Below are 13,214 nucleotides of genomic sequence, written 5' to 3' on the forward strand. Positions count from 1 at the left end.
AGCCAATTCTTACACTGGGAAGGAAACAAGCTCCCGGGGACCGGTTTCTGGCATTACAGCCGTCTTCGGCCCGGTTTGCTTGAATCCTGATGGTGCAATGAGCAAGGGTCTCACATCTGAGAATACCCTTCCACGCTTAGGGTGGACAAAAATATTTACAACAAGGGGTGGTGAGGGACAGAGTCTCTGAATTAAGCAGAAAGCTCTCACCCAGTCAAGAGATCAGGGCTAGATCCAACACCGTTTTTTAGCTCACTGCACCATCCCAGTTTCAGAACCTGGCTGTATGCAAATTAGTCTGTTCCTGTCCCAGTGCATGATGGGAACAGGGCAAACCAAACTACAAAAGCCAATTCTTACACTGGGAAGGAAACAAGCTCCCGGGGACCGGTTTCTGGCATTACAGCCGTCTTCGGCCCTGTTTGCTTGAATCCTGATGGTGCAATGAGCAAGGGTCTCACATCTGCCCTGTTCCCATGATGCACTGGGCCAGGGACAGACTGATTTGCATATAGCCAGGTTCTGAGCTGGGATGGGGCAGTGAGATAAATAACGGTGATGGATCAAGCCCTGATCTTTGGACTGGGTAAGAGTGGTCTGTTTAACTCAGACACTCTGTTCATCACCACCCCCTTTTCTAAATCGTTTTTGGCCACTATAGGTGTGGCAGGGTATACTCAGACATGAGTCCCTTTCTCACTGCTCCATCAGGATTCAAGCAAGCCGGGCCGAAGAAGGCTGAAATGCCAGAAACCGGTCCCCGGTAGCTTGTCTCCTTTCTGGTGAAGAATTGGCTTGGTAGTTTAGTCTGCCCTGTTCCCATGATGCACTGGGCCAGGGACAGACTGATTTGCATATAGCCAGGTTCTGAGCTGGGATGGGGCAGTGAGATAAATAACGGTGATGGATCAAGCCCTGATCTTTGGACTGGGTAAGAGTGGTCTGTTTAACTCAGACACTCTGTTCATCACCACCCCCTTTTCTACCTCATTTAACTTAAGGCATCGAAACGTTGTCGTCCAAAAAAAACCCTTATGCAATATGACACTTAAAATATTGTGAAATGCAATGGTGTGGTTATAACAATCTTTATCTGTAACACTGACTATAAGTACACAGACATATTTGCTCTCTAAGTGGCGGCCATCTTGTGTAACGCAATCGCGCATCAATATTAACAATTTATGATAGCAATAGAATACAATGTACTTTTAAAGAGTCAGATAATATCTCATTCACTGTAAATTGAATAAATGTTCGACACCAAGATACAAAATGATTTATCGCAATTGATCAATTCCCTTAAGGCTCCTTGTACAATGTGTGCAGTATAATTAGTGCACATTCTTAACTAAGAAATAGCAGAGGACATAGGGCGATCACTCGATTCACGGGGAATAAAGCAACACTTGCCGTAAAAGGTCCATTTTGATGAGCTGGATATCTTATGCACAAAAAAGAAGTGGGTAATTGGGGCTTTTGCAGTTCTCCGCAATTCTGCTCCATAGTGTCCACAAACACTAAATGTCTGCAGAGGGAATCAGAGGGATGCCATGGGCAAGATACCCATTTCATATTACAAGATGAGGATGCCCCAGCTGGGCCTTTTTCCGCCCTTTGATAGAATATATAAAAATTGCCACCTTTATACATTTTGTATATTTTATCTAATGTTAATGAATACCAATCACTGTAATAATGTATTATTGTTGATTTGATTTTTATGTCTTTTTTTTTATATAATTAAAAATACTGTGTTTTTGTACATGATTCTTGATGTTTATTTTTCCCTTAAAATGTATTAGGATATTTGAAATGATTTATCTATAATTGCCTAGGAAGTTTTTGCTCTCATATTTTATTTCCCTGTCCTAGGAACTGAAATACATTAATTTCTCAGGGGGTCCTTGTTTTTCACATTCCTTTTTCCGCCCTTGCCATACAAAGTTGTCTGCTTGCAAAACATACAAGGAGTTTGGGGACTGGCATTACAGAGAAAATCCACGTTACATGGTCTCAAATAAGATTTATTTATTTATTTATTTAGTGTCTCTTATAGCGCGCAGCTACCCCAACGGGGTGTCCCGGCGCTCCAGAGGGTGAGATGACTCTTTCTCCATGAGTATTAGCAGAAAAGGTATGTTTTTAATGCCTTACGAAAAGGGGGTTCTTCCTGGATTGAACAAATGGTCATATCATTTCAAAACATCCCTACCATTACTTTTACCTCGCTGAGACTGAAAAGACCTGCGGTGAGCACCTATTTTACCTACTGTTCATCCAGAGAGCTGTATTGATTTGTGCTTTCTTATATAACGCTTCTCAGTCCAGTGTAGGGTTTTCAAAGTGCTTTACAGTACACAAGCGAATAGAACAATGCAGTACCAGCGGCGGTTCCTTCATTTAGGGCGGAAGAGTGTTGCCCACCCTTGCTACGAGGTTCTTCTGCCTTAAAGGAGGAACAAATACATGAACATTATTAAAATGACATCAAACGTTTTCATCTCGCCCCCTGCTACAGCGAGTGCAGGGGGCGGGATGATTACTGCTGCTATCAAGCAGCAGGAATGTCACAACAAGTGCAGAGTGCACATGTTGGATTGGCCGGCCATCTTGTGCCGGCCAACCTGACATCCGCACTTCTGCCCGCACCCATAGCAGCTGTGTTAAACAGCCAGGAGATTGCACAGACAGGTTCCCAGTCTCAAAGAGAGCACTGGGTTAGTCTTCTCCGTGCATTTTTTTTGTAGCTTCGCTCACGCTGAACAGCGTGAGAGAAGCTGCAGGACTGGTTAAGTTAGAGTAGGAGGAAACAGAAGTTTCATCCACCTTCGGCCAGAGTCTGCAGCCTCGGAGCGCGGTTGATCCGTAGCAGAACAAAGGATCAATTAACACACAATTTGGTGAGTTTCACTTGCTTTATATACATTCAGAAAATAATCTTATTTCCCTTAAAAGAAGAAAGAAGTCTGACCATATTTAAGTGTTTGCACTATAATCTCAGGTGAGTGTGCAGCAAATCAGGAGAGGAAGGTGAGGTTCTTTGGTTTTCGACTTCGTCTCGTATTAAACCGCTATTTTGTGCCCCTTCGCCATTTTGTGTTGCCCTCACTTAAGCGGCACGGCGAACGGAGTGTTTTTGCCTTTTCCAGCTGCTATGTGTCTCTCCTGTTAAATTGTTTACGAAACCGATGTCAGGGTCTGGCCGAGTTCACTAATCCATGTCTAGGCTGATTGATCCCTGTCTCGACCGACTGTTTGGGTTTTCTATTATTTCCTTACTTTATCCTATCCGACTGGCCTTCGCTATTCTCTCTTTGTGTTCTCTTGTTACACAACTATCCTTTGAGGCATACGAACACGTCCTGCCACCTGCAAATTGGATTATAGGCACCAGCATTGATTAACTTGAGGGGAGGGGTGAACACAGGGCCTGAAAGAAGGGCGTATTTTAGATATTCGATAGCTTGTTTTCCAACTTTTTCTATTGGTCAGTTTTATACGCAATGGAAGTAAACGTTGTAAATATGTGTACTATAAAAGATTGTGCGCCACGGAATAAAGTGGCAGTCTCCTAAGAACCTATTAGTTACTTCTTGGATAACTGTGCTTAGCTGCAGCTAATAAACCTGATTTTCTACGCCTAACAGAGTGTCTCGTGTCTCTGTCCGACAAGGCAGGTGAACCCGGAGATTAAGGCGTGCCCTGCGCCGCTCGGCACATAAGGCCCGGTTCTCCAACGGTTTTGTTGTAGGAGGAAGGTAAACTCCGAGAGGTGATTCCGTTTGCAATGTGCGCTATACCAGAAAATGAAAAAAAGTATTAGAGCTCAAAAATCAAGAGTAGCTGTCTCGTCTGCATTAAGCTTAACCAAAGATGTTTCCCTGGCAGCGTATCGGCTTGCCCCTCTGTCCAATGGGAAGAAAAGTAGCTTTTGTTCCCCGCCCACGCAGGAATCCTTCCTCAGCTCTAACAGGGATCTAACCTCGTGTTTCCTAAGCCTCAGTTATGATCCCTCACAGTGTTAGCACGAGGCGTGAAAACCCTCACCTGCGAAACAGGATCCATCATTAAACGGTCTATTCATTTACACCAGTAGTGTTGGCTATTACATCATCTGTTGATGCATACATATAATGTCAACAGGCCACTCAGTCCGGGTCTGAAGCTGGCGGTCACACAGGCTCCGAAAGCGCTCTGGCTCATTCTGACAGGAATCACTACACTATACAATTGACACGGCTAACCAAGTGATGGTGGAGTTGCCCTCTCCTCGACATGCAATGCTTCTGGCAGAAAAATAAGAGAAAGGCCCAGGTCTAAAGGCACCAGCCATCCAATATTTGGAGAAAGCAACTTACATCTACCCTCAAACTCAAATATGACAGCACATAATACACCTCACACAGGGCCAGGTGGCATCTTCCTCTGCCAAAAGAAAAAATATATATTTTTTCAGAAATCTGCTTCATACTGATGCAATTTTTTTAGGCCGGGACTAGAGGCAGTGTTATCTGTCTAGCCAGCCCCGTGTAATTGAATTAATTAAATTATAAACAAAATACTTGTATGTATGCTTACAAAGAGTAGGTCTGGGTCCCACATTTTCATCCACTGGCCTGTTCAGCTGCCATCGCATTTTGCATCCACCCATGAGGCACGGGACACAGGTCAACACACTTAAGCAATTGTTCTTTTCAGTGTTGACAGCAAGGCTCAGGAAGCCGTGAGAGTGGCACAAGCAGCTGAGCTGTGCATTAAAGAGGGACCACACGAACTGGGTATGTGATGTTTGTAAAGAGCATAATCTTTTAAACAAGACAGGAGTATAACCCATAGGCCAAGTCAGGACTGGGTAGATAAGGTGCAATTAGAAAACAATGTCCTGAAAGGTAAAAGTCAATAGACAATTAATCATAGCATGCACATAGCATTACTTGGGTGGACAAGAAGGAGATAACTCATAGTTTTTGTCAAAAGGAAATTATTCAGCTTTATGTGGAGACATTCATTTCATGGTCGGATACAGTTAGAAAAACAGCACTGCATAGAATGTAATGACAACCACATTGGACTTGGTGCAACAAACGTGAATAAATAGTGCAGGTGGCGACGCAAGTGAAAGAAAAACAGCGTAGTCGGCACACTGTGCAAGTGGTGCAAGCTATTTACAGTGGGTGGCTAGAACGACGCATGTGACATTGTGATATCACAGTGGGCACAGTAAATTTTGGTTCAGGTCTAGAGCCACTAAGGTACAGTGCGCCTATTAGTCAGGCTGTTGAGTCGACAGCGTTTCGATCCAGAGAAATTAGGATCATCATCAGGACTGGTTGTCTGAATTGGGAAGTGCTTTGTAGGGTCCCAGAGATTAATGAGTCCTTAAAGATTTTTTAGAATGGGTTGGTTGAAGATAACTAGGTGTAAGACAGCTTGGTGAGTCACCGGTAAGTTGGTGTCATCGCTAATGGGCCAGGCGATAATTCATGTCTTTTGTAGGTGGTCCCTTGCTCGTTGCCGAAGGAACAGTGTTCTCTGGCTTAGTAGGTTGACCTTGCTCCGTTAATTAGTTGGTGGCAGGTTCTGTATTGTAGCCGGCCGAAAGTGAATAATCACGCTCGGATTCCGATGGTACAGGAACGGTTGCACTGATTTACTGAGCGCCGACCGCCAGCCGTGCAGCACTCGTCCAGGACCAGATTCCATTGGCAAATAGACGGTCGCGCTGATTAATTCAGCGCCGACCGCCAGCGTGATTATTATTGTGGTTGTCATTACATTCTATGCAGTGCTGTTTTTCTAACTGTATCCGACCATGAAATGAATGTCTCCACAAAAAGATGAATAATTTCCCTTTGACAACAACTATGAGTTATCTCCTTCTTGTCCACCCAAGTAATGCTATGTGCATGCTATGATTAATTGTCTATTGACTTTTACCTAGTGAAGTAGTGTGGCTCACTGGTTAGAAGTGAAGTAGTGTGGCTCACTGGTTAGAGGCGGCAGACCCGAGAGCAGAGGACGGCCCGGGACCAGGGTTCGATTCCCGGCGCGGCAGGTTTCTGGACCAGGGTCAGCGGACTCGATAATTCTCTCGCCTCGGTGCCCACTCTGATCAGCGATCACACTCGGCAACTCTGGGCATTAGCTTGCCTCATCTTCACTAACGGCCCCACCAGACCGCCGGGGATGCCTGGTCTCACCCTGGAGATACCCATTAAGGGACCATCTCTAAGGGAAGCCAGGAAGGGTTTCGCAGCGGTCGAAGCGCCTTGGGACCCTACGGGTAAGTAGTGCGCTATATAAATGCCAATACATACATTTACATACCTTTCAGGACATTGTTTTCTAATTGCACCTGTAAAGAGCATAAGGCATGCCTAAGGCCCACCATAGCCAGACTCCCATTCTAATATTTCTTTGAATGGCAGAATTTTTTGTGGGTATCTTATCGCAGATATGAGGCATGAACAGGGCAGTAACTTAGCTACACAGCCACGGTGCGTTCTTGGAAAGAGGCCTGAATGGTGCAGTCCCCACCAGCTCTCTGCCATGCCACATAGGCTGCTCTTCGTCGATATCAGCACCTAAGACCTATTTGTCTGAATTCACTACTATGCATCAGCGGACACATGGGTGTCGGCGGAGGGTGTGGTGTGGAGAACCATCAACTTTGCCCACGAAGCGCCCACCTTCCTGCCGTGGCACCAGATCTACCTGCTTTTTTGGGAAAGCAAACTACAGTAGGTGTCTGAAGATGAGAACTTTACAATCCCATACTGGGACTGGGGGACGGCCAGGGTCGCGATGTCGGCATCGAACAGCTGATGGGGTGTATCTGCAGTTAGATGTGGGATTTTTGCAAACATCCTGTCTACTATAATTTGTAATCCTCTTATAACTGTCCAAACTAAACCAATCTACAAGTCCCAACATTCAAAGTGTTGTTCATGCAAGAGCCAGGTCTAGTGAGAAGTTATGATGTGGGCCTCTAACAGGCCTCTTGAATTAATCTTTATAGCCATGCCATGTTTTATTTCGCAACACTGTACTATGCAGTATACCTCACAGCTGTCTTTAGCATGGCCTTCCAATCACTATATCGTGCTGAATCCCGTACTGCTACATTTAGCATCTCCATCTAACCCTATACTGCACTGTATACCTCACAGCTGCCTTAATCATGGCCTTCATCACTATACTGTGCCTTATCACATGAAACTACCTTTTTTCATGGACTTCCACCACCATAATGTGCATTTTTATGTTACAGCTGCCATTAGCATAGTTTACCTTTACCTTACTGTTCATTATCTCTCTCAACTGCCTTTAGCATAGTCTTCCATCACCAGGAGCTTTGAGGGGCAGAGAAGGAGCTACCTGAGGCTTAAGCTCCAGGTGCCTCTTAGGACGGTCGGCCACGTTCACTACGCTCCCTCTCTATAGGGCGCTCAGGCAGGCAACGCCCATAGGGCTAAATGGGCTTCAGCCCCTCCCCGTTGTGTGTCTGAGCCCAGGCTGCTGCAGCTGGGGGCTCAGCTGGACAGTGTCTGGAGTCTTATCTCGGGCACGCCAGAGTTTTTTACAGGCTTCAAAGACCATTTGCAGGCTTCAAAGACCATTTGCATATTTACAAACCTTTGTAAACTAGTTACCTGGGCTTTGTTTTTTCTCTGGTCCCAGAACTCCCTGGGCCCCCACTCGGTCTAATCCTTTGCTGTAGTGTGAGAATGCTTTTCATGAAATGGAATATAAAGTAGGGTTGCCAGTAGAAATTGCCAGCCCTGTGTCATTTAAAGAGCCTGCAAAGACCACATCTTGACACTAAATATTGTTATAAATAAAAAAGTATGTACTATTTTGTAATGTGACTTTTAAGCGTTTGTTCCCCTTTAATTATCAGTCGTGGATCATTGAGTCCGCCCTAGAACCCAACTAAAAGTGCTTTCTATTTCTATTTGCTGTTTGAAGCATGCACAGTAAAGAGCAGAAAATGCGGCTTTAGGTGACTGCTTATTTTTGGGGGGGGGGGGGGGGTCTGGGCCATCACAATAACGAGCTGCACCCTAACCACAGGCCTGTAGTTTTGTGGCAGGATCAGCTCATCATTGATCTCCTCGCCCTGACCCTGGTCGATGCAGCTTCCCTTGGATCTGGTCAGCTGTGAGGCCCTTCCAAGGCCCGGGACTCTCCCCGGCCACATCCAGCACTCACCGCCTCCTGCGGGGACACCAGTCTGCGAGCAGCGACACTGGATCTCTCAGGGATCCGGCGGGAGGGGGAGGGGCGCTGCCAGGGATCCACCGGGGCATCAGCGCCTGCTCCAGGGTGCAGGAGGATTGAAAGATGCTGCGCGTGCGCAGAGGCGGGACACTACTCCTAGGCCGCATCGCAGGCACAGTGCGCATGCGCATAGGCATGGTCGTGTGGGGCGGAGCTCCCGGAGAAACGTGCTGCGCATGTACAAAGACAAGAGGTATCGCGAGAGGACCGGAGACCGGCCAGCACCGCCTGCTTCTGCAACGCACTGCGCATGCTCAGAGGTTACTTTTCGGGAATTTGCGTTGATATGTAATAAATGACTGGGGCCTGACCTAGCGCAGCTCGGCCGCCCTACAGTGCGGCGCGCCCTCAAGGGAAGAGATCCTGTTCACCAGACCCTACTCTAGCGCGGGGCTCCCACAGGAACATACTGCGCATGCTCGCTGGCCTCCCAAAGGTCCTACTGTCTGCGCAAGCACTGCGCAAGCTCAGTGGGGGCATGGCTTTATTACGCATGCTCAGTGGGAAGATTACTGTATTAAAGAGGGCGAAATCAATCTCACGGCCCAGCTCAACGCGGCAGCCGTGTATTGTCCTGTTTTTCATGCAGATCCATAGAGTGTACGTCAGCGACACATTCCACCAGCCACACAATCGCACAACACTTACCACCAGCCACACAATCACACAACACATACCACCAGCCACACAATCACACAAGTCAAATTTTTTTTTATTATGTTTTGGCTCTCAGTGAGGGCCACATAAAATAAAACACACAATATACATCACATAAAGAAAACAACAAAGTAAAACCATACAGTCTAGAAAAAGCGATGTGACACATACAATCATCAGTCTAGCAGTCCCCAGCAATTCCACGTGCATTATCAATAAATATCTAAAAAACTTTTTAAAAAGTTAAAAATTCTGTAGCAAAACATTTCGTTAGGGGGGCTATAAAGTGCATGGAAGAAAGTATTTACATTTAAAATTCCTAGCTGTAGACAAATTGGTTTCAGCCATTTGAGGCGAAAAGGTCGCAATACCTTGCATACAAACAAAACATGATTACGATTCTGTACACCATTATGACAGAAATTACATACGGGAGACACACCATACCATTTTGCGTGAAGAGACTTTAAAGGAAGCAGATCTTGTCTCAATAAAAACCATAACCTTCTGACTTTGTGAGGGATGTTCCAGATGAGATATTGTTGGGGCTGTTTAAACAAATATGTATTTAACAAAGATTGTCTATCTTTTTTCCTTGATTGGGCTATCCTATCTAGTTTGTAACATAGTTCCCAGGATGCATTTTTTAATTTCTTCTTAAGTTCAACTGGGTCTAATAAGAACAAAGTGTTTGCATCCAACTCTAGTAGATCAACAGCCATTCTAAAGTTTTTTACCAAGAGAGAGAAGTCATTGAGATCCCCCAAAAGTTCTCTTTTAATCGCTTCTCTGAGGGAACCATTTTTTCCTCTAACCAGACAGGCTACCCATCTTACAAGGGCTATCAACCCCTGCACCCAACCACTTCTCAAGCCAAATTCTAGCCTGCATGAACTGTCAGAGCATGCCGTATTTAGTGATGATATTTTCCTTAAGATCTTTCCTTCTGTTTTCGACACAAATCCCCAATGTTTTATATCCACTAATTCAATCCCATAAAGGAGAGTGGCTGGTATCTTAGCTTTGTATACATCAAGGAATAGTGTGAAGTGTCTCTCCCTGTAGCATTATACAAAGAGCACAATCCCATCCCATGTGACAATGCTTTACGAGAATTGTGCTCTATGTGGGCAGTCTCACTTGTGTTTGCTGTAATTATTTTCCCTAAAAAGGTGTATGTTTTAACGACCTCTAATTTCTGTCCTCCTAGTATCCAGTTATAGTTTGCAGACCTACATTTTTTCTTACCGAAAATACACATAATCTTGCTTTTAGTAGCATTGATCTTCATAAAATGTGTTTCTGCGAAAAGTGTTAATGCATGCAGGCGATCTAACAGGCCCTTCGGAGTTAGGTCGAGAACAAGTATATCGTCTGCGTACATTAGAACAGATATCGGTACTCCCCCGATTTTTGGGGCTAGTCCTCCACTGGATGTTATTTGGGACGGTAGGTCAGCTGTATATAAGGAGAACAGTATAGGGGCTAGTATGCATCCTTGTTTTAATCCATTCGGGGAAGGGATTAATTGGGAAAGTCCCCTTTCCCCACCTAGTAACAGCTTACACCATGTGTTGGTGTGAAGGGACTTTACCAATTCTAATAGATATGCAGGCATACCCATTGTGGCAAGTTTTTTCCATAACATTGACCGATCTACCTTATCAAATGCGGTTGAAAAATCAATGAATGCCACATATATTCCGCCTCCTCTAACTCGGACATATTTGTCTATAAGCACCTGTAAGGCAGTTAAATTGTCCAGGGTTCCATGCTCTTTACGAAAGCCAGTTTGCTGCATAGATAAAATATCATGTACATCTATCCATTTCATAATTAATAGTAAAACACATTTCGCGAAAATTTTTCCTATTGAATCTAGAAGTGCAATTAAGCGATAGTTCTTAGGGTTATCCCGTTCTCCCTTTTTGAATATGGGGATCAGAATACTACCCCTCCAAGAATTGGGGACTAATTTAGTAATAAAACATGTCTGAAACAGTGGGAGTAATATCTTGCTCCATGAAGTAACATCCTGCTTTATCATAGTCATGGGCAGTTCGTCCGGGCCCATGGCTCCAGAAGAGCGCATACTTCTTATTACAGCTGCTATAGATTCTTCAGTAGGAAGATCTATGTTATCCTCTTTATTCTGGATAAATTCCAAATTATTATCCTCCACTCCATTGGAAGCGTAAAGATTAGAGATAAATGCCACCCATACTTCCTCTGCGATAGAAACTGGAGTAGGGAGAGTTCTCGCTCCGCATCCTTTTCCTATTACAGTCCAGAAGTCTCTAGAGTTATTGTTGACAGATGCCTCTCTTAACTGTATCCATAACTTATCTTCTTTTTCTTTCTTTAGTTTATTTTTTAATCTGTTCCTTCTTCTTTTGAGTAGGGCTAAGTTTAGTTCGTTTTCTCTGGTTCTGTTTAGGTATTGTTGCCTAACGAGTTTATTTACTTCCTTATTTAAGGATAGCATTAAAGGTGGAGGACGTGGGAGGTTCTTAGGTTTACTATTTATCTTTGCCACCCTTCTTAGTTTCTGCGATAGTAATTCAAACTGAAGGAGTTCTGACCCTTGCCATTCATCTAGTTCCAATATAGTTAGGGCAAGAATACTTTGAGTCTTCCCTATAGATCTAGAATCCCAGAAACATCTTCCTCCCTTACACTTGATATTAATTCCTGTATTACTCAAAGTCCAGGACTCAGCCGCAGGGAGTTGGAGGGAAATTGTTATATTAATGATTTTATGGTCACTCAAGGTAGAGTTAGAAATCACAATATCCTGAATAAAAGAGAACGTCTCATAGTCTGTGATAACATAATCTAAAATAGACTCTCCTCTATATGACCCATGTGTGAACTTAGCTGGGACATCAGAGGGCATTCTGCCGTTTACTATAAGCCCCTCTACCAAGCTTATTTCCTCTAATAGTATTTTTCCTCGTTTGTTGGTTTTTATTTTGTTAGGAAAAACAGATTGAGGTATATTATACGCTTCTTCCTTTGTCTTATTTCTAAATAGCTCTAGGCTTATGTTAGAGACTTTACAGTTCAGGTCACCCATAATTAAGATATATGGAGGGACAGCCCCCTCTATCAACTGTTTCATATACAAGAACATTCGCTTTAAAACGGCATTAAACTTAGGTTCTGGGGGTATATATGCATTAATAACCACAAGTGACTTTCGAGGACCTTCTAAAGCTAGATTATTAATGGTTATTACTTGAAAGAGTTTGCTAATATCAACGTGATGAGAGAATTGCCATTGGAAAGCGTTAGATAAAAAACAGACAATTCCCCCTTTTGCATGACCTCTATTTGATTGGGTAGCGGGGGCCTCAAAAGCAAAGTAGTCTTTCCCCCTATATTGTATATCTTTACACCATGTTTCTTGGATACACAATATATCAACATTCAGAGAAAGGAGATAGTTCAATTTCTCAGGGGAATTGTACAAACCCGCAGCATTCCAAGAGATAATATTAAGTTGTCTGTTAAAGATGCTGAAACAGACATTTACTCATCGATGTATTACTCGATAATGCTCCAGGTAGCCAATTCCATTGTTGGGGGTCATGACATTGAGATGAAATCATGCTCTCATTATATATTGGAATCTTTGAAACCATACGCTTTCCCCTTGATACACAAATTTTTAAATCCTTATTACAAGCAGACAAGACATTTTGTTTAATATCCAAGCTAGATGGTCCCTCTCTATAACAGATACTAGTGAAAGGTAATACATCTATACCTCGACATTGAAAAGCTTCTGCTTGCTGCAGGATGATATTAGCGATTATTTTTGAGCAGAATTTAACCCTTGCTCGTTGACCATTCTCACATGTTACCATTGAAACCAGATCTATGTCACTTGACTGAATTAATTTTAAACTTTCAATGTCTTTAAGGCAGCTAAGCAACCATGACCTGTTTAAATTTAGGTCAAAGTCAAATAATGGCAAAAAGTCCAATGACAATGTATCCACCCATACTGGAGCAACTTTTGGTGGCACATTAATTGATACCAATCGTACTTCAGAAGGCAGTTGAAAAATAGGGGCAGATGGATTAAGTGTTCGTACTACCATCATCTCCTTTCTTATGTTTTCTTCTGCTGTTACACATGGCTCTGACTTATTAATCTTAGAACTTGGGGCTCTTCCATCACTAGTTTTAACAGCAGGAATGTCTTTCACAGTCAAGGTAGAAGTGCTAACCTCTGTCACTTTCATATTGCTATCTGATATGGAGTTTTC

At 43.7% G+C, this 13,214-nt stretch overlaps 1 protein-coding gene across 3 annotated transcripts in view; it reads right to left on the minus strand.

The window, feature by feature from the left end:
* The window catches only part of LOC147700498 (uncharacterized), a 273,165-nt gene that overhangs the window by 125,297 nt on the left and 134,654 nt on the right, over window positions 1–13,214 (minus strand). The window contains exon 1 of one of the 3 annotated variants that reach the window (XM_086929649.1): window positions 8,215–8,336. The exons of the other annotated variants lie outside the window; for them this stretch is intronic. The gene's annotated coding sequence lies outside the window, so the exon portion shown is untranslated. Of the gene's footprint in view, window positions 1–8,214; window positions 8,337–13,214 lie in introns of those variants that run through there. 3 annotated transcript variants of the gene reach the window in all.

Source organism: Lissotriton vulgaris, chromosome 7 (assembly GCF_964263255.1).
Source record: "Lissotriton vulgaris chromosome 7, aLisVul1.2, whole genome shotgun sequence".
NCBI lineage: Eukaryota > Metazoa > Chordata > Amphibia > Caudata > Salamandridae > Lissotriton > Lissotriton vulgaris.